Here is a 20461-nt window from a genome sequence, read left to right as displayed (position 1 = left end):
CCTAATAATGAGGATGTAATGGTTTAACATGTTGCAACATTCCTAGAAAAATGCTTACCGTAGAGCAACCTCTGTATTAAATGCTGGATTTTATTCTTTTTGCTAAACAAATATCTCGATCAAGGCAAACAGTGATTTTTGTGTTTATCAAAGTAAAACAGACACAGAAATATGCACAACTCTTAAGCATATGACTGTGTGACTTTTCACAATGTCCACACACTAGTGTGACCCAGACGGAAGTAGATCACAACCAGCATCCCAGAAGCTCCCACTTGACCCCAGGCACTTCTCACCACTATTTTAATATCTAATGACATAGGGAACTTCTACATTTTAAAAAATTGTATATAAGTAGAAATATACAGATTTATTATTTTTGTTTTCTTTCACTCAACATTATATATTGTGAGTTAATCCATGATTCATGTATTAAGAATTCCTTTACCTGTATTGCCATATAGTACTCCACTGTAAAAACCTAGCACAATTCTTTTATGTATTCTACTGTTGGAAGACAAACCTTCATGTGAATGGGCATCCTCATTAGTGTTTCTAACCAGTTCCCGCTTTACCTTCAGAATTAAAACATGGAAATCAGGGTCTAGTGGAAAACTGTGGGAAGGGTAAAGTAGGATCAAGGTCTGATTACAGGCATAAGAGGAAGAAGAAAGAACCAGAACTCATAGAGTAGCTTGCAGAGAGGCCTTTGTTTCCTGTGGCAGGAGAACTGACACAGCTGAGGGGCATTCTCAGAACCTTACATTTAGCGTCATTTGAACTTAGAAGATGATTGAATGCTTAGCAGATGCAGGTCTGTTATACAACGGTCAGGGCCCTCGTTGAGAAAGACTGGAACCCTGAAACACAGAATGAGAAACCTTGGTGAATGTCCCTGAAGGTTGTGACTGTGAAGGCTGCTCTGTAGCCTCAGAAACTGTAGAGTGGTTCACCCCTAGGAACTAAGAGCTAGCACATCTTCTGTGCAGGATGTTGCAGAGGCTTCCTCCCTGAAAGGCAATAGGTGATCCTTCAGGAGCTATTCCCACTTTCTGTCCTAGTAGCCAGGCCAATAACTAGGGTTAAGTCACAGCACAATCAGAGGGAGATATACTGAGTCCAGTAAGGGAGGAGACAGATTATACCCTAAAGGAGTTGCAAGAATTAGCATGTACCAGCAGGCGCCATGGAAATACCCATGGGATTGGGTTTTGGGAGTGATCAAGGGGGAAAAAACATAAAATTAATTTTATTTATTTTTTTATTGAGGTAACATTGGTTTATAACATTATATAAATTTCAGGTGTACATCATTATATTTTGATTTCTGTGTAGATTACATCATGTTTACCACCTAACGACTAATTACCATCCATCACCATACACAAAAACATAAGATTTAAAAAGCAGGAGTTAAATGACTTGGAGGCACTCTGTCAAGCCCAGAAGTCAGCATCCTGGCAAGATTCCAGGGGATGGGACAAATGCTTTATAGAGTGGCTCTTAGAAGCCTAGAGAAAGTGGTGAGAGAAGTTGAAATGCCTGTGCTGCTGCTGTGGCAGATGGTTGAGGAAGGGGTTAAAGGCACAGGGCAGTTGGCATGCTGGAATGCATATACTATGTGAAGCTAGAAGACACACCAGTGGATTATGCTCCACAGGAGGGCCCACAGGACACACTGTTCACCAGGCCATCAGGAATGTGCTGGTGAAAAGGGCACCAGAATCACAAAGAAGTTCAGGGATAGCCCATATCTGCAAGCCAGGGCTCACTGAAGGAGAGGTGATCACAGACCTTGAGTTGTTAATAGCATTGGGGATAACAGGACTCCAAAGCAATAGATGCTAGGGGCTTGCAATTACCATAGCGACCAGCACAGTTGGAGGATCTGCCAGGGGGGCTTGACTTACAGAGCTATGGAGACACACAGTTGTGTGTCCTTAATGATGGGGACATGTCCTGAGAATGTGTTGTGAGGTGGTTTCATTGTTGTGTGAACATCATGGAGTATACTTACACAAACCTAGGTGGTATAGCCTACTACACACCTAGGCTATGTGGTATAGCCTATTGCTTCTAGGCTACAAGCCAGTACAGCATTTTACTGTACTGAATACTGTAGTCAATTGGAGCACAGTGGTAAGTATTTGTGTATTTCAACATGTATAAACATAGAAAAAGTACAGTAAGAATACAATATAAAAGATTAAAAAATGGTGTACCTATATAGGGCACTTACCATGAATGGAGCTCGCAGGACTGAAAGTTTCTATGGATGAGTCAGTGAGTGAGTGGTGAGCAAACATGAAGGCCTAGGACACTACTGCAGACTGTGTGAACACTCACACTTAGACAACACTAAATTTATTTTAAAAATTTCTTTATTCAATGATATATTAACCTTAGCTTACTGTAACTTTTTTATTTCATAAACTTTTAGTTTTTTTAAACTTTTTAACTCTTTTGTAATAAAACAGCTTAAAACACACACTGTACAAAAATATCTAGGAGCCAACCACCTCTAGGAGCTTCTCAATGTCACCCTCATCCACCCCTCAGTTAAAGTTGTTTGCCATCTTAACCACAGCCTTGTTGATTTGGGTTTTTTTAGGTATGACTGTTTTGGCGAGGAGGATTGGCCCCGAGCTAACATCTGTTTCCTATCTTCCTCTTTTTTTTTCCCCTCCCCAAGCCCCAGTATATAGTTTTATATCCTAGTTGTAGGTGATTCTAGCTCTCTTATGTGAGATGCCACCACAGCAAGGCTTGATGACTGGTGTGTAGGTCTGTGCTTGGGATCCAAACCCATGAACCCAGGCAGCTGAAGTGGAGTACATGGAACTCTAACCACTTAGCAACCGGGCCAGCCCCAGCCATGTTGATTTTTGCAGCCTCTTCATCCTTGGCAAATCCTTTGAAGTCATGGATGAGTCTCTTGAGTGTCTCCTTCCAGATGCCATTCGTATGTGCCTTGGTGACATCACCCCAAACACAAGCAAGGTTCTTGATGCGGTCATAGATGTAATTCTTGAAGAATTGCATCAGTGTCTTCTCAGTGTCTCCCTCAGTGACAGCAATAGGCTGGGGAAAGGTCTTCCTCAGGATGTCCAGAAGCATTATCAACAATAAGCAAAACCTTGAAAGGTATGTTATTCTCCAAACAGTATTTATTCATTTTGTTAGCATAGCAATTCAGGAGGGTGTCTTGAAAGAGGAGCTGGGTCATCCATGACTTCTTATTGCCCCTCTAGTACACTGGCACTGTGTGCTTACTGATATGCTTGAAGGCTCTGGGTTCTCACTGTGCCAGATCACAAAGGGTTTCAATTTGTAGCCTGCAACATTGCCCCCAAGCAAGACTACTACCCTGTCCTTAAAAGCCTTGGAACCTGGCATTGGCCTCCTTGTGGATGAAAATCCTTTCAGGCATCCATTTCTAAAATAGAAAGCTTTCATCCATATTGAATATTTGCTCTGGCAAGTAATTTTCCTCCACAGTCAGTTTATGTAGCGTTTCCAAAAATTCTTCAGCTGCCTTCACATCAGCACTCACAGAGTCACCATTCACTTTCACATTTTGCAATGAATAACAGTTCTTGAATTGTTTAAACCCACCAGAGCTAGCAATAAATTCAGTATCATAGTTGGGCCCAGCCTTTTCTTCCAACACATGAACAAACTAGTGGAGAGCCAGAACTCCCTCTCCTGCACAGCAATGATAAGGAGCCCCCACCTTGGGTGTCAACAAAGACTGAGCAGGGAACCTGAAATTCTATTTCCACCTGGTAGTAACCAGGGGGTTCTCCTACCACTTCCCCTGTCAGAACAGTGTCAGAGGAAGCCAGCTAAAATAGAAGGTTTAAATAAGATCCAAAGGCTCATAGCACAATATCTAAATTGTCCAGGTGTCAACTGAAAATCACTTGTCATGCCGCAAACCAGGAAGATTTCAAGCTGAATGAAAAAAGACAATAAGTGCTGTGATAGGCAGAATAATGGTATCCCCAAAATGTCCACATCCTAATCTGTAGCACTTGGGAATATGTTACTTTACATGGGAAAAGGGACTTTGTAAATGTGATTAAGGGTAAGGATCTTGAGATGGGGAGATTATCCTGAATTATCCAGGTAGGCCCAATCTAATCACAAAAGTGCTTAAAACTGGAAGAGGGAGGCGAAACAATACGCCAGAGAGATGGGGCACGAGGAGAACTCAACCCACCACTGCTGACTTTCAAGACGGAAGAAGGGGGCCACAAACCCAAGAATGTGGTGGGCTCTTTAACTTTAAAAACTATTTTTAACTATTTTTTTAACTTTAAAAACTATTTTTTAATTTTAAAAACTATTTTCTATTTTGGCTTTGAGTCTTTGAAGAAGTTCTACTTGAGAATTCTTCCCATCTGGTCAGATAGTTTAAAAGCAGAACGCTTACTTTGCCATACTAAACTTTCATAAGGAAGAAAAACTCCAAAATTAAGTGCTTTATCATGATACATCTTCATTTATACAAGTGTAATAAAGTCTAGGAAGAAAAGAAGGAATGGTTAGAAATAGAGGAGGTCCACCTACATTGAAAATGAGTATTTATTTCTTGGCTCAACTGTGAGGAGAGTGACAAGAAAATTCTAGTAAATGAGAGTGAGGCACGAGAATATCAATCTTTTAACATTTGACTACTACAATTTTAACTATAATATAATTCTAACATATCAAAATATTAATATGTAATACAGTATATTAAAATACAATGCTAATAATAATTTTTTCAATAAAATTTCTTAGTTATTTTTATATCCTGGCATTTTAAATTCCTCATTGCCAAAGTTTATTCTGTGGCTTTGGTCATGACCTCAGACAAACACTGATTTTACAGTCATTCATTCCTCATTTGCATGAATTATGACCTCATTGAACTTTGTTTTTAATCTTTTATCATAATAAATAATTCCACTATAATTTGACCCTGATTGCAATCACAATACCTCATTTCGTATATTATTATTGTCTACTATTTCAGCTCCATTTTGTTTCTACATCTCAAAAGTCACTTGTTACTAATGATATTGTTTTATGCATTCCCTATTTATTTAGACATTCTCCAGTGTTTCTAAATGTTCCTTTTCTTTAGAGATTTTTGTATCCCATTCATTCATCACTTCTAATTTCTTGTTCACTAATCTATTTATCACTTTTGTTATATCTACTGTTCAAACTATATATTTTGGCTTTGACTATCAATGAATATATTTTCCCCTCATGGTTTTATTATTTCTTTTTGAAGTGATCTTTTTCATAATTTACTTCTTAATGGTCTAATTCTCTCTTGTTTTTTTTGCTGTGTTTAATAACTTACCTTTAGAACATATTCTGTGAATGAATCATAATGGAAGAGAAAAATAGTGGAAGAAGAAAATTTGGGGGAGTTATGAAAAAGGAATTGTAGATGACAATCACATTGATAAACACAGTGGTCTAATAAGGCTGAGACTTCCTATATTAGTAGGAATTCCCTCGCAATGAATTGCGTGCCCTCAAGGGAGCAGCTGTAACTAAATTTCCTTGGCTTCTGTGCAGCTAGGACGCCTGCATGTATCCTAAGCTTTGCCAATCAGATGTACGAAGGCAAGATTTCTTCTTTCAGAAGAAACATGTGGCATAAGTCTTATGCAGAATTACTTTCCTGCTAAGGGCATAAGAGTTTAGTAGGCAGATATCCAAGCTTTCAGAGGCACTGGTGGGTTGGGTCTAGAAATGGTGTTCTATGCTGGGAGACATAATTCTGCTGGCAGGTGGCAGTAGGAGATGCTGGAGGACTTAGAAGGATTGGGTAGTATAATACAAAAGGGTGAGTGATCATTACTCTGCCAAAGCATTCGGAGGGAGAGAATGGCAGCTCAAAGTTATAAATTCTCAGCTAAATATGTCGTTACAGAATCAGGGGTTTCTTCTGCCGTAAAACAACTTTGAATTTCTTGTGGTCCTGGAGCTGACATAACTCAAATCCGAATTCATACTATGTACAACTCTGTAGGTTTCTCATTAACAGAAAGGCAGATGAATAAACTGTGGTATATTGATACAGTAGATTATTATATAGCAGCTAACATGAATGAATGGCAGCTACTTGCAATGAAAGTAAAAATTAATTTTAGCCATATAATATTAAGTGAAGAAAGTAAGACCCATAAGATTATTTATAGCCTGATACCCTGTATCTGAAATAAAAATATAACATTTTTAGAAATACAGATAGGTGAAATAAAACTAAAGAAAGCACTTTGGACTTACTTCTTGAGGGCCTCAGTAACTTCTTCATCTTGCCTTAAGTTGTGACACATACAGACATTTGCCAGAAAATGAACTCACTTGCAATAGCAGCCTTTAGTTTTACGAAGATAAAATGATCACAGAGACATCCCAGGGTACAATTTGAAAGTGCTGTGATTTCTGTGGAACATACTCATTAGAGAGAGCAGGTCTGCGTAGTAGATTCATGTCATAGAAATGACCAAAGGAACACTATGGAAATGCTTAAAAAGTGTGTCTGAATCTTTACTTGTTCTGTTGACAGTACTTCACGTTTCCATGTGGGCATCCAGTAGTGTTTAAATACCTGAGTGAGTTCAGGAAATTTAAAGTATGAATAGATTTTCACAAATCTTCATTTCTTAGTGGAAAATGAAACACCTATCAGCTCTGGTCACTGTACCTAATAGGCATTATGGAGTCTCATTCTCTCTGGGCAGAAAAGTTTCACATCCACGAGAATTTGTCTTCTCCTTCAATTTTGTCGAATCCTTTCGCTCCTACACATGAGTTCACTACATTTTATAAAGCAGTAAGTCAGAGGAAAAGGTCAGCTCAACTCAAAATTATATGGATGTCACAGATTACCTGTTACGTGGGAGAGGAGTTGGGGGAGGGAAAAGGAGAGATGGGCCCCTGCTCCGAACATACAGCAGGGAATCAGTGGAGCCCACCCAGAGTCCGTGTCATCTTCCCCTTCTAGATCACACTCTGGGTTTATGTGAACCCAGGAATTCCCTACCAACCATCCCTAAAAGGGAAACAACAAAAGACAGGAATCGGTAAAGAGAAAAAGGAGCCTAGGTTCCACCGAGATTTGAACTCGGATCGCTGGATTCAGAGTCCAGAGTGCTAACCATTACACCATGGAACCCCACAGCTATAAACGGCCTTAGGACTCCTTCCTGATAGGATATATCTTCATTTCTGAACTCAAGCAGTCCGTGTAAAAACTGAAATTCGAATCTACCGCCAAGGCACATGCCCCTTTTCTCTCGCGCACAGAGCTCTTAGTGCAAAGTCCAAAAGCAAAGAGGTCTCTAGGTATAGATAAGGTACGTGGGTGCTTTTTAGCGCCCCTCTGCCTTCTCTGCGGTTCCCGGGGCCGTTCTCTGCTCGCCCGCCCTCAGCCCGGCTGCGCAGAAGCGCGGGGCGCGGCTCCCGCAGGCAGCAGTCGAACCGCGCGGCCGGGATGCGTTGCTGGAGCAACCGCGGGGTTCGCTGCCGCCCGAGTGTTGGTCCCGCGTTCTCTTCTCTGAACGCGAAGGACACTCTTGGAAGCTTGATTTCGTGACATACAAATTGTTTATGACTTCATTTGACGTCGTGTGCCAGCCAGTCCTGGCCCGGTGTGGCGTTGCTCGGGGGAAAAATGTGGGACGCCAAGAGACGCCTTGTGCTTCCCAGAAAGGCTCCACCTGCTGGAGACCAAGCAGTAAAAGCGAGTTAAAAGCCGGACTGTTTTCAAAGCAGGGTTTTGTAACTTGGTTCTCATTGAGAAAGCTATGATCTGGCTCTTTTACGGGCAGCAGCTATGAGCCACTCCCAAACTCCTCAGTTGATTTCCTGGTATCAAGAAGGGGACACGACGTGTCGGGGACTGTTCGTTGCCGCCTCAGCAATGGCAGGGAAACGGCAGGAGACAGAAGGATCCCAGCTTGTCAAACCGAAGGGCTGAGGAGAGAAGCAAATCGTCTTTACTAATAGTAAATAATCGCAGATGTCAGCATTTGAACCTTCCCAACAAGATCTCTGGAGAAGTATCGGCATTCAGCCAAGACAAAGTTTGTTTCATAAAGACGTCTGAAATACATATGCAAGGAAATACTTCCAGTTTGAAGAGGCTGCACCGTTCGTTACCGCTAGGTTTTCTGGCCCCCGCCAGCAGGGTGCGTACTCTGCAACGTGAGCGACAGCGGCCGCTGGAGTAACAGAACTGCTCCCTTCACGCAGCTCAGCCGCTCCGTCTCCTCCCAGTCTCCTATGGCCCCCTGATCCCCTCACTCGCCAGAGGAAGATGGAATGAAAGTCTTCTGCCGAGTGGGGTAAATTAAGATGATTTTTAGAAGCTTTAATAACAAGAAACACTGGAATTGTGAGCACTTTCAACATAACTGAAGAACTTCAGATCCATGTAACAAACTTATAGAGCATTTCTAAGGGCTAGGGCTTGTACCAAGTTCTGGGCTGTCTGGAAAAAATAAGTAAAAACATAGGCCTGCAATGTCAAAGCTGGAACAATTGAGCAACAACAAATAAAATAGTATTGGATTATAACCCAAAGTATAAAATAAATATCCATGATTCCTTGCTGATATAAATAAATTATTGAATAAATAAATAAATAACTGGGGGAGAAGAGGCATTTGGGAAGTAAATAAAATGCCTGTGTGTAAACATGAAGATTACAACCAGTTCCTGCAGCCTGGTACCAGGAGCTTTCCTGATGTGGAACCAACCTCCATCTCTCAGGGAATCTCCTGTGCAGAAGAGTTCCAAATCACATGACTCCCCATTCCTTAACTGTGGGCTCTGCATAGTGACTGCTTTCCAAACAGTACAGTATAGAAGGGGGGGGGGAGGGGAAGGGTACAAGGAAGAAATCTAACACACACGACTCAGCCAAGTGACCAAGGTCAACATCAGCAGTGATAAGCCATTTTGATAGTATATACCCTTGATAGAGCATAGATGATGCAAATGGAAATGATGAAAATGGCGCTTTACTTCTGTGGTCTTCCTCCCTGAACTCCCCGCCACCCCATAACTCCTATGTAATTATGAAAAAAATATCAAACAAATCCCAAATGAGGGACATTCTATAAAATAGCTGAGCAATACTCCTCAAAACTGTCAAGATAATCAAAAACAAGGAAAGTCTGAAAAACCGCTATAGTGAAGAGGAAACTAAGGAGACATGATGGCTAAATATAGCGTGGTATTCTGAATCAGATCCTGGAACAGAAAAAGGACACTAGATAAAAACTAAGAAAATCTAAATAACTTTTGGCCTTTAGTTAATAACAATGTATAAATATTCATTTATTAATTGTGATAAATGTACCATACTAATGTAAGATTTTAATAATAGGGGAAACTGAGTGTGGGATATATGGGAACTCTCTGTTCTATCTTTCCAATTAAGGAGAAACTATTGATTATGGGAATAAGAACTAAAATGAGACCAAATGAAATTATTTCTTCAAGGTGGGTTCAGAGCTCTGGCTTGCAGTGTGCTCCAGTAGAAAACTACTGAGCCACATTATCAGATCCAGTGATCCAGCCTGCACAGCCTACCACTGATATAGACTTGGAATTGAGAAGGAGAAATTCTTACACCATGCCAACTGCTGTGTTCAGTGCTATGGACACAAAATCAAGCAGGACACCAAGCACCGGCTCTTCTCTTGGATATTTTTGGTTTATATTGATGGGATAGACTAAAAAATATGAATAAAATAACGCTCACATTGGGCGAGTTAGAGGAAACTGCAGGTGACTGGAGGCTAATAGCATATTCTTCAAATAAGAATGAAAACTGAACATTTTAATTTGGGCAGGGATTGAAGATGCAGTTTAGAAGGGAGTCCTGGCCTAGACGTTTTCATGTATAAGATGCAAGATAGGGACAGAGTCTATGGACTGGCTGTCTGGGCAGCTATGCCATACTGAAAGTGAATGAGGAGCTGGAGAAGCGTGTGGTGGTGGACTGAGACCATGGTTCAGGCTAGGGCTGCAAGGAGGCTTGAGGGTCTCCAGTGCCTGCTTTGAACTGTGAACATCAGGGAGCATCATGGGTGACTTCTGGGAGCACTTCAGAGTCCAAGTAGACTTTCATCCTCAGGATAATGGTGAGTTCCCTGCAAGACTGGGGTCAGTTCGACATCAGAGACATTGCTGGTACCAGTCTGAGGGAATTGGTTTGAAATCTTCATGTCTACTCATAGGCATTTTATTTGTTTCTCTCAAAACAAAATACTGCTGGAAAATTCTTCTCCCTCTCTTTCCCAGATTAAAGGAGTCATGAGAGAAAAGATTCATATTTTTTTGGCTCTGGATTTCAGATCATATTGAAAAATCTATGAAACCTCTTTCCCACAAAGGTGCCCCTAGATACATACGTCATTTTGCAAACTATTTCAGGGTGTTCATGGAACACTTAAAGTCCATGGACCCCGGGCTAAGAATCTTCTGCATTTGATTTTCTCCTCTATGTCATCTAACCTAATTTTTAACTACATAAGAAATTCTGTAAGTAGAAAGTAAGAATCATACTGCTAAAGTAAAATCATCTTTTAATTGTGGCTGAATGTTTCATTAATCCTGGTCTTGTAAATTAGATCAAAGTTCTCTCCATGACTAAAGCCAAGATACTGGTTAAACCAGTTCTCAGAGGGTGTGGATTCCTAATAATGGGGTTTGGGAAGACTTGACTCACACGTAAGTGGGTCAGACAGAATGGAGAGGAACAGGCTCATTTTTGTCACGGGGTAATTGGACCTCTACTGCAGCTTCTCCTTGGCCCCTACTTGGCAGTGTCCACTTAGGGGAATCCCTTAAATTCTGATCTTCTTCAAGAATTGTTGAAAAAGTAGGCATGAAAATGGAAGGCAGATGCCAGCCAGCTATTTCTCTCGTGACTCAGTGAGTTCTATAAATCCTGTGCCATCTAAAACTAGATTCCCTGGGTTTGGTTCTGTCACTCTAGGGCTCACTGCAGTGTGAATCCCCCAGAAAATGTCCCAACACCTTCCAGGAAGCCTCTCTACACAGCCTTCTCCAAAGAGCTCCAGGTCCTCAGGCTCCATCACACGCGCTTCCAGCTCAAGGGTAGTGAGGTATGATAGCTCTAGGACACTCTACTACTCTTCTTGTTGCCCTGCATGCTGTGAATTTATTTGCAAATAACCATTTAAATAAATTATCCTCAAAATTTCTAATTTGAATAAATACTCCATTTCTTGCTACCATCCTGACTGATACAGACATTATCTAAAGACTTCTCTTCCCCGAAAGAAAAAGATATTTAGCTCTCCTACACAGCCTAATACACAAACACACTTCTGCCCTCATCCTCCCAATATATTTATATAATAATATCTTGGCTAAATAAACACTGGTTGTTTTCCTTATTATGCCATGCAAATGTTGTTCACAGCTGAACTACTTTGCATACTACAACTACATTTTCTTTGTCGTTCCTAAATTAAATACTGCCTCTTTTGTTTGTTTGTTTTTCTTTTCTGTATATCTAACACAAATTTATCCCCTAACTCTCTTCCAGGGCTGCAAACATTTTCTGAATTTGGTCAAACATTTTCCAGTTCCTTTTCTTTTTTTAACTCATCCATTCTAGATGTCTAACCTCTAAGTCTGCTTTACAGCTGTCATGCTGAGACTTCCCCATCTGCTGAAGAGACCCTTTACCTCTCTCCAGTGTGAATCTCCTTTTTGCTGAATCACAGATCTCTTGGTTTACTCCTTACTTTTGGTGGAAAAGATCCTCCAATAGCTTTCTGAGAAAGAGAGAATTTTTTTGAGATTTTGCATTTGTTGGTCTGGAGGCTGTTTGCTCTCAGATACCTTTCTGGCCTCTCTCCTGCTCATCTCTGTGGCAGGAGTGGCTGATCCCTGCCGACTGCATTTCCCAGATTCCAATGCCAGCTGACTTCTACCCAAGTTCAGCCAATAGAAAGCAATAAAGTAATATTAAGGGGCTGAGAGAAGAGAGAACCCAGGGTATTTCTTGCCTTCCCTCCCTGCCTCTTGTAATATCTTCAGCGGCAGTTGTGTCTCCTCCATGGCTCCAGGTCCTGCCAGACATGCCTCCTGACAGAGGGTGAGCCTACACCCTCGATTCTGATTTCTAGGTGGCCTTATTCTCCTCAGTTGGCTTATTTGATCTCCCACCACTTCGGTAACCAACACCCTGCATTAAAGATGCTCGGATTTAAGTCCTCTTTGAGTTTTCTGTTTCCTGGTCACGCCTTAAAAAAGTACAATGTATTTCTAAAAATATATTTATTCTAACTTCATAAATGATTTATTTTGGTCAGGTAGAGATTTCTAGAGTAGAGCTGGGGGTCTCCCATAGAGTTTTTTATTCAATCCCCCAATATTCAAAAATGACTCTTCACCTCCACCTTCAGCTGTGCCTGGTCTCCGTGAGTCAAGAGCATCTCTGGAGCATTTTAACCCCAAAATAAACTGCTGTCTTTGACCTCTGTGAGGGAGGGGCAGTCCAGACCAATGAGCCTAAGTTTACATGATTCTTCCAATTCCTAACCCTTTCTAAGGATGTGTAATATCCTTTACAGATATGATAACTTTATGAATGTTGGCTTTCCACCTTGTAGACAGTGACATTTCAGCTTTATCCACTCTACTAATTCAGTTACTATTTATACAACTCCTTTTTGACTCCCAAAATATTGTTGGTAACTGTGGTATCATCTAAATTCATATACAGAGTTGTCTATAGGAATAAGCTACCTGGCCAGGGTCTGTATTTGCAAAGACTCCTTACATCTCAAAGTGACCCTATGATTAGTCATAATCGATAGATTATGAATGGCAAGTAATGTTTCCCTTTAGACTTTTAAGAAGAAAGGACTTTCTTAAGCCTCAGGGGATAGCAGATCGATAAGATGGAAGAACTCTGGGTCCCTGATCACCACAGGGACAAAAATGGCTTCCCTTTACTGACTCAAAAATCTGCAATAGTCTCCTATATGAGTAAGGAATAAATCGCCATTACATCAAGCTATTGAAATTTGGGAAGCAAACAATGTTTCTTACCATCTGTCATTTGCTTTCCTGCTCTCTTCATTATTGGGTTACACGTCTTTTAATTACTTTTATTGTTAACTTACAGGCATCTTAAGAAAGGAAAGATAAAGTCCTGGGCTTCACCACCATATTTAACCAGTAGTTCCTTTGGACAATGACCACTTGAGCTAAATGTTTGACTACTGAGTAACATCAAAGTCTTGTATCTAGAGACTACATCTTTCTTGTTCCAGGAATAAAGTCACTATTTCTGCTTCTTCATTTTAAAAACTTGAGTGATAATGTCTGCTTCACATCATAGAAAAACAAAGAAAAAAATAACTCACAGTCTCACAACCCAGAAACCACATTAGCAATACTTTGGTGCATTTTCTTCCACTCCCAAATATTTATAACTCAAAAATTTACATAATTGAGGTCATATAGTACATATATTTTTTATCCTAGTCTTTTCATTTAACATTATATCACATGCTTCTTCCCCGAGCTATTACAATCTCTTCCAAAATATTGTTTTTAATGGCTTTGTCATATTCTTCCAGGTATATATTACTAAGTTATATAATCATTACCCTCCCATTGTTGGAAATGCTTATTTTAATTATTCTATTATTATAACCAAAAGTATAATAAACGTCTTTGCACATAAAAGATTTCCTTTAGTTTGGATTTCTTCCCTAGGAGAGTTTTCTCGAAATGAATTTGCCATGTGGAAGGGAATAACCATTTGCATGAGCATCCTTGGTGGAATTTACAAATGCTGAAGTGGCAACAAGGATCTTGTTCCAAGCAGACAGGGAAGGGAGCTATGTTAGCTTCCTAGGGCTGCCTTAACAAATCATCATGAAGTGGATGATTTAAAACAATGAAATTTATTCTCTCACAGTTCCAGAGGTTAGAAATCCAAATTCAAGGTGTCTGCAAGGTTAGTTCTTTCTAGAGAGTCTGAGGGATAATCCATCTCATGGCTCTCTCCTAGCTTCTGGTGGTTGCTAAAATCCTTGGGGTGCCTTCGTTTGTAGCTGCATCACTCCAGTCTCTGCCTCCCTCTCACATGGCCTTTGTCCTTGTGTGTTTATTTCTGTGCATCTCCAAATCTCTCTCTCCTTATAAGGACGCTATCATTAGATTTAGGGCCTACTCTAATCCAATATGACCTCATCTTACTTGATTGCATTGGCAAAGACTATTTTCAAACAAAGTCACATTCACAGGTATGAAGAGTTAGGACTGGAATATATCTTACGGGGCAACACAATTCAACCCACGATAGGAGCAACTGTCTCTTTGCCTGCTTTAAATGAAAACAGATATGGGAGAGCTTTAACTATGAGAGAGTTTGAGGGCCTCAGACGTGAAAGAAATTCTCCCATTTGTATCTGAAAGTCTGTCTGAATCTACCTGATGGTGCTTTGGCAAAGTACTTCAATTCACAGAACTCAATCTTATAATTCTTAATTTCTTCATTAAAAAAAAAAGAACCTGGTTCTACAGTGCCTCACTGAATCAAGTCTCTAAATCCAGAAATAATCCTAGTAATATAGATTCAGTCTGCCATTCACAACCTCTTGTGTAGGATAGAGGGATAGAGAATGTCCTCAGGCTGGAAAACCTGTTATCTAAGCTGTTTCTCCCTATTCGCCAGACTCCTGGGGCTCCGGGCTTCCCTCTCTACGGAAGGGGAAGAAGGGTGAGCTTTGTCTGAGGGGATGGAGACCTTCGCAGCATCTCTTTCTTCAGCTCCTGGTCCCTCCTCTGCACCCCCACTGAAGTCGAGTTTCAACCAGTTCCTTTAAGGCAGAGAAAGGGCAAAGCAGTTTAAGGCTATCGAAGATATTTCTGTTTTAGTGTTTAGTGCTGAAAGCAAAGGCGAATGACTCCACGGTTTCTGATTACCTCAAATTTCTTCTGGCCTCTTTCCAGTCCCATTGGTATTTGCAGATCTGAGGCTACTAGGGTCACCCTCAGTTCCAAATTTCCTTTCTGCTGGTTTCTGACAAATACCTATGAACGGGCGCGTCAACGGTGACTAGGGAGTAGAGTTCTGAGGGATAAAGAATTCGAATCTCATGTCTCTTTCAATTCCGTCTTCCTCCGCCGAATTTCAATTTGCTGTGGATGACTTATTTCATCCCAGGTGAGAAGCCTTGAATGGACGTAGGTAGTTCTTCGTTGCCAGATCTAATAATCACGCACTAAAACTTCTTTTACTATATTCCATTGTAGTGTAATATCAAGTAACAGTGAAAAATATTTTAGTACATAATTATCGGGAGGCACACCACTCGCTACACCTTCAAAATTGTTAATATGAATCATAGTTTCACAGGTAGTCGTGGCCGAGTGGTTAAGGCGATGGACTTGAAATCCATTGGGGTCTCCCCGCGCAGGTTCGAATCCTGCCGGCTACGGTTTTACCCTCCACTGCAAGTGTTACCCCACGCGTCCTTCACATAGTTTCTATTTGCATTCCAAACGCAACCGAAATTTCTGCGTTCTAGTTACCATCTTCTCTGCTCATTCTGCGTTGCCTGTTACCTCTTACTTTGGGTCAAATAACCTCTTTCTCCACTTCAGGGATGGGTATGTTTTGAACGATTTGGGTATCAGTCTCAAATGGAGGAGTGAATCTATAATGGTGTGAACATCTCTTAATATTAAGCCTGATTTGCGGAGGGCAATTCCCTTTTCTCCAATTACATGTCATAGCCAGCTTGGATTCGTTTAGCATCAAAGTCAGACTCCGGGCGGGCCAGATGACCGAGTGGTTAAGTTCGGGCGCTCCACTTCGTGGGGCTGGGTTTGCTGGTTGGATCCTGAGCGCGGACATGGCACCGCTCTTCCGGCCATGCTGAAGGACCTACAACTAGAATATACAACTATGTGTTGGGAGGCTTTGGGGAGAAGAAGAAGGAAAAGAAAACAAACAGAAAAAGAAGCTCGGCAACTGCTGTTCGCTCAGATGCCAATCTTTAAAAAAAAAAAAAAACTTAAAGTCAGACTCCATCCTCTCCTGGGGTGGAAGTGCTTTTGTTGCTACTATATGTTCTAGGGAACTCGAGATTTATAAAATAGTTTTTGCTCTAACAGCTAGCATTTTTTGAACTCTTAATATGTCCCAGGCACTGAATTGGTGTTACATGCATTGTGTCATTTAATCACCAATATAACTCTATCAGCTAGGTAGTATTAGCCCCGTTTTAAAGGTAAAGAAATCAAGGATTGACTTGCCCACACAGCACAGTAAAATGGTCTCTAGACCAAGGACTGTCTTAAAAACGGTTGTGAAATCACATTTCATAAGTATTACAGGGAATACACTGTTTTTAAAAAACAGTGGTTAGCAGACTCAGTCCTAGTGTAGTTTATACATAGAAATAACTTTAATATCAGCTCCTACTTATCAAGCACTGATTACATTCATTTTCTTCCAAGTGCTTTATCTATGTTAGCTTGTATGATCCTCACAACATTCATCGGAAGTGAATACTACTATTACCCTAATTTTACAAACCTGGAACCTGAGGCCCACAGGAGTAAAATAATTTGGCAAAGGTCACCCAGCTAATAAGTGGCAGGGCTCACTTGAACTCTGCCTAGGTTTGTGTCTATAGCCAGGGAGCCAAACAGTTGGAGTTTGTGTGGAGGCAGATGGGCCGTGCTTTCATTGCTACTGGCTACAGTTGGAAATTAATGTTACTGCCTGAATCTTTTATTCAGAGCTTGTCTCCCCAGACAAGTCTAAGTTGCTGGTCTGGAGTGTAAGACTGTTGCCCTTTGTGTATTAAGTGTTTTGTAAGCCCAGCTTTAGGGAATATCATGCAATAGCAATGAGGCTTTACCTGTTTTTGACCAAGAATAACAGGAATTGGTATTGCAGCATTGTATAAATGATTAGTTTATAAAGAGCACCACACTCTTTATATCTTCTCAGCCAGTAAACTCCAGAGCCCAAGAGTGGGAAAGCTTTGTTAAGCCACAGGAGGTGGGTGTTAAGGCTTTGGCTGCCAAGCCCATGAATATTTTCAGTTTGAAAGTAAATACCAAATTCATATTGAGCCCCATACAAAGACCATCAGGGAAGACTGTTGACCCTGGTAGACTGGGTTTATCACATCAAGGGAGAATCCCATTCTGAGAGAGTTTCATTGTCTCAAGGAGTTAAGGAAGGGGACTTATAAGAGTTTAAGGGGCCAAGATTAGTCATAGGATGATTCAGGAGCAGAATGATTTTAGAGCAGAAATTACTAAAGGAGGTCTGTGACAGTGATCAGAATTTGTAAACTGAGCAAATCACTGGGATAGCCCGTGATCTTATCTTTGGAACATGAATCCACTTGGAATTACACTTGCTATGGTATTACCGTAAAATATAGAAATAAAGTCTTGTAAAAAGAACTTGAGCTTAGGTAGTTTGTCTTGCATATTATGGTTTGGTACAATTTATCTATTGTGTATGTCGTAGTGTGACACCTGCAAGTTTTAGTTTCTTCTTTCATTTCTCATCTGTTTTGGCCCAAAGATGACTAGAAATGAGAGTCAAACAATATATTGTAAAGAAGTGGGACTTAAAAACAAAAATGAAAATTGGATCAGTTAGAGTAAAGCTCACAAATTTGGCAGCACAATTTCCTGCTAGTACTCATTGTGTTCAATGCCTCTATCTTACAGTTTAAAGACTCCAACAGAAAGTTCTCTGGTGTTAGCTCTCTCTTCTTACCTTCTCCAGCACTATCAAAGACCAAGAATATTTATTGGGGTTTTGTGGTCAATTCAGGAAAAAAAGTGTAAATTCACAGCCTCAGTACTTTGGTTACCATCCAGAAGAAAGTGGGAAGAAAAGGTCTAGATAGGAGTAGAGAACATGTGGAAAAACAAAAAGGGTGGGGGTGGGGTGGGGAGGATGGCTACAAGATGGAAGAGATGGAGCAGAAGAGAAGCCATCAGGGTACCAAATACAGGAGTGCCCTGATCCCTCCTTGCCACTCTTCTTCTGAGCATCCTCAGTCACAGAAGTCCCTCAATGCCCTCGCTGTTGTTCTGACAGGCATCTTTCCACCACCTCCTCTCTTCAAGGAGGAATGCCAGACATCTCTTCAATGCCAGATGTCAAGGCATTGCTTAAAGCCCATCTCCTCTGCAAAGACATTTGAATTGTTTCCAGTCTGGGCTATTATAAATAGCGTTGCCATGAATATTTTGTACATGTCTTTCAGTGAACATAATTAGGGGATTTTGCTGGGTAGATACATACTTAAGGATGGAATTGCAGTGTTATAGTAAATGTGCATGTTCAAGCTTTAGCATACAATGCCAAAACATTTTTGGAAGTGATTGAACCAATTTACATTCCCATGTACGAGAGTTCAGTTGCTCCACATCCTTGATAACACTTGGTATTATCTGTCTTTCATTACTTTATTTTAATGCTTCTAGTAGGTTAATAGTTGTGATGGTTAATTTTATATGTCAACCTACTGTGCCACAGTGCCCAGATATGTGGCCAACTATTATTCTGTGTTTCTGTGATGTTTCTGCGAGGATGTTTTTGAATGAGATTAACATTTAAATTGGTGGAATTTGAGTAAAGCAGAGTGCCCTCCATAATGTGTGTGAGCCCCAACCAATCAGTTAAAGGCATAAATGAAACAAAAGACCAACATCCCTAGCAAGAGAGAATTCTGCCAGCAGACAGTCTTCAGATTTGAACGGCAGCATCAGCTCTTCCTGGACCTCCAGTCTGCTGCCCACTCTGCAGATTTTGGACTTGCCAGCTTCCATAATGACACGAGCCAATTCCTCAAAATAAATCTCTTTCTGTATACGTGTAGACATCCTATTGGTTCTGTTTCTCTGGAGAACTTTATCTAATACAGCCACGGAATCTAATTGTTTTACTTTTCACTTTTTCTGATGACTGATGAAGAAGATCACCCTTTCATTTGTTTATTGGTTATTTTGATATCCACTTTTGTGAAGAAACTGTTGAACTCACTTGCCCATTTTTCTATTGGATTGTCTGTCCTTTTCATATTTGTTTTTCTTATTCCCATCTATCTGTATCTAAACATGTCGAGAGTTTAGTTAAGCTACTCCATGGTATTATAGCCTCGGCATCCACTTTGTTTGACCAAGTGGTCTATAAGGACCTTAAACTGATACTAGCCCTCCTCACGTAAGCACATGTCCTAAATAACAGACTGTAGAATCACAAGCAAATGTAAGTTTCTGATATGACTTTGCCAAGAGCCCTTGTGATCAACAGTCTCCCCTGCCTCTCAGGACCATCTTTTTGAATGCAGCCTCTTTGATAAGACCTCTGTGGACCTTACCAAAATCCCTCCCTTTTGGTTTGAATTGACCAATCTAGCCTTAGCCAAGGAACCCCAAAGCGCTCCACTCATGGACCTTAATAAAGGCGTGTGCCCCTGGTCCTACCACTCTTTCTGTACTCTGCCTTGACTTCCCTGTGTGGCCCCTTGAGGTGTGTCTGTGTGCTTCCTCCAGGTCCTGTCAGTAATAAACTTTTTCAGTTTCTCTTGTGGGTTGTCGTTGAACTTCAACTTGACTCACCATCCAGCACCCTGTGCTCCACTTAACAAATGGTAATTTAACAAAGTCATGACAACACATTTATATCTAAATCTAGATTCTGGACACAGTCTTTTGTTAGGCATATGTGGTAAAAATATCTTCTCTGAGATTTGCCTTGTACTGACTTAGTGCTGGCTAGTAATGAACAAAAGTTTCTAATGTTGGTGAAGTCTAATTCATACACATATCTTTTGTGGTGATTGCTTTTTGTGCTCTGTTTTTGAAATTCTTGCATACTCCAAAGTCATGAAGATATTATCCTAAGTTACCTTTCAGAAGCAAAAACCTTCCAGGTTTAAGTGTACATTTCATCTGATTGACTTATGTGTAGGTTGTTATTCATTTGTTCCCATATAGACATTCAATTGAGCCACCAGTTTATTGAATTTCAATGAATTGAAAAGAACAGTCTTTCCCTAGTGCACTGCAGCGTTGCCTTTGTTTTAATTCAAGTGACTGTATGAGTGAGTCTGTTTAGGATGTGTTCTTCCTTTCCATTGGTTTATTTGTCCATCGCTGAGTAAGCACCACGATGTCTTGATTGCTATGGGTTTATAACACCGATCTTTTTTCTCTTTCAGAAGGCTCAGTCTTTAATTCATAAAGGCTGACATACGTTCACAAACACTTTGGTGGGAGCTTCAGATCTTGTTGAAAGCTGCAATGTTGACACTCCTCATGTGCTCCTGGAACTTGGAGAATCTCCACTTCCCAAAAGTCTGTGACCGCTTTGTCATCTTTCTCTACACATTTAATGTGCATGTTGTGG

At 40.7% G+C, this 20461-nt stretch overlaps 1 long non-coding RNA gene and 2 other non-coding genes across 3 annotated transcripts; 1 reads left to right on the top strand and 2 right to left on the bottom strand.

Annotated features, from left to right (window-relative positions):
- Nucleotides 1–691: 691 nt before the first annotated feature.
- LOC139077451 (uncharacterized) lies at nucleotides 692–15144 on the bottom strand. The gene is made up of 3 exons (XR_011529992.1): nucleotides 14995–15144; nucleotides 6292–7983; nucleotides 692–860 (listed from the first exon to the last, which is right to left on the bottom strand). It is a non-coding gene; the product is annotated as an uncharacterized lncRNA (long non-coding RNA).
- Nucleotides 7112–7183, bottom strand: TRNAQ-CUG (transfer RNA glutamine (anticodon CUG)). The gene has a single exon. It is a non-coding gene; the product is annotated as a tRNA-Gln (tRNA).
- A 283-nt stretch (nucleotides 15145–15427) lies between the features above and the next one.
- TRNAS-UGA (transfer RNA serine (anticodon UGA)) lies at nucleotides 15428–15509 on the top strand. Its single transcript has one exon. It is a non-coding gene; the product is annotated as a tRNA-Ser (tRNA).
- The last annotated feature ends 4952 nt before the right edge of the window (nucleotides 15510–20461 follow it).

The sequence above is a fragment of the Equus przewalskii genome, chromosome 19, assembly GCF_037783145.1.
Source record: "Equus przewalskii isolate Varuska chromosome 19, EquPr2, whole genome shotgun sequence".
NCBI classification, from domain to species: domain Eukaryota; kingdom Metazoa; phylum Chordata; class Mammalia; order Perissodactyla; family Equidae; genus Equus; species Equus przewalskii.
The sequence above is the reverse complement of the archived record's forward strand: the minus strand, read 5'-3'. Positions and strand labels throughout refer to the sequence as shown.